The sequence below is a fragment of the Pteropus alecto genome, unplaced genomic scaffold (genome assembly GCF_000325575.1).
Source record: "Pteropus alecto unplaced genomic scaffold, ASM32557v1 scaffold354, whole genome shotgun sequence".
NCBI classification, from domain to species: domain Eukaryota; kingdom Metazoa; phylum Chordata; class Mammalia; order Chiroptera; family Pteropodidae; genus Pteropus; species Pteropus alecto.
Genome location: NW_006435759.1, coordinates 554,233 through 555,974, shown reverse-complemented (window position 1 = coordinate 555,974; position 1,742 = coordinate 554,233). Strand labels below are relative to the sequence as shown.

General features: G+C 44.1%; 1 pseudogene; it reads right to left on the bottom strand.

Moving 5' to 3' along the window:
- Nucleotides 1-1,406: 1,406 nt before the first annotated feature.
- Nucleotides 1,407-1,525, bottom strand: LOC112479022 (annotated as a pseudogene).
- Between the last annotated feature and the right edge of the window lie 217 nt (nt 1,526-1,742).

The window sequence follows — 1,742 nt, the reverse complement described above, 5'->3', positions numbered from 1 at the left end:
CATTCCCCACAGAAGCTCCACGTGTTCACCAGCCCGGAGGCTCTCCGGACCCTGTCCTTTAGGGGTTTTGTGGACGCTTTATTAAGTAGGCATAGTTGATTAGATCATGGGCCATTGGCTATAGATTTAGCCCCCTTCTCCTCCCTGAGTATAGTTGTGGTTGCGGGGGGCAGGTTACTGAATGTTCCAACCCTTTAAACACATGGTTAGTTCTACTGGCAACCAGTCCCCCTTCTTAGGTGTGGTCTGGAAGTCACCTCATTAACATAACAAGAGACAACTTTATCACTCCCATCATGGGAAATTTCAAGGGTTTTAGGAGCTTTGTGCCAGGAAAAAGGGCAAAGACCAAATATATATTTCTTCTTATAAATCACATCACATATGCATTCATTAATTTTTTAACTGCTTATTTTCTACCTCCGTTTTTAGAATGTAAGCTCCATGAGAGCAGAAGGTCATATTTTCATTTCTGTAACCTCAGCATTCAGCGTATACACATAGCAGGTTCTTCTTATTAAGCACTAGTTAAATAAGCAAATAGTAGGGAAGGCAGGCATTAAACAAATGCCTTGGAGAAGTGCTTTGTGTCCTCCGTGATACAAAGCACTTCACTCCTTTTATTCTTCCTATTGCAATTGGTCGCGCAGTAAAACCCTGCCAAAATGCCTTAAGCGAGACCTCAAAGTTGGGTCGTGTAGAATGTGCGTTGCATTATCATGAGGCTCATGAAGTGACCCAGCTGCCAAAGATGAGAGCCAATCGCTGATTGCTATCTGTCTTAATTTGCATCACTATGGGATATATCATCACAAGACACATTATCACAGTCATTCTCAGAATTATTTGTTCCGTATCTGTCTCCCCATCTAGAATGTGGGCTCTTGGCATATAGGTGGTGCTCAATAAATACGTGCGAAACGAATGAAAAAAAAAAAATCATGTGAGGGTACAATGTGAGTATCCACCCTGGTTTGGAGGGTCGAGGAATATATTTTCAAGGCAGTGATGTTTAGTCTGAGGAACGAAAGATGACTAGAAATTAGAAAGTGAGGGGGAGGGGAGGAAATTAAATATAAGAAAACAAGAAGAATTATCTGCAAGGTCTTTGAATTTGAAGACAGCGTGATGTGTTCAAGCATTTGAAAGTAGCCCGGTATCACCTGGGCATGGAAATGAGGGTGAGGTAGGGGGGTTGTCCCCCACTAAGCTAAGAGGTCATGGAGAGCTCATCAGCCTCTCCTGGGATCCAGGCTTTCATTGCAACAGCAGTGGGCAGACAGTTTTTGGCAGCAGTGTTTTCTTTTTATTATTATTATTATTATTATTTTTAGGCGAGGCAACCCTCGGTTGACCTCACAGGTTGACCTTGTCAGCTTACAATCCCTTATTTTTTTTATTTTTTATGCCTACAGCACCAGATCTTCCTAGGTGGTCTCCCATCCAAGTACTAACTAGGCCCGACCCTGCTTAACTTCTGAGATCAGACAGGATTGGGCTTGTTCAGGGTGGCATGGCCATAGACAAGCAGAAGTGTTTTCTGATCGGATGTCTGTTACAAAGAACATTCTAGTTGCCGTGCGGAGAGTGTATTGGAAGAATCACCGTTCTCCCTCCCCACCTCTCACGGAGCTTTCCTGATGCCTGAACCCTCCAGCCTCCACCCTTTCCACTGAGCTGTGCCTTGGAGCAGAGGTGTTGGCTCCCCTTAGCCAGGTCCTTCTAAAGTTGTGATCTTTGCA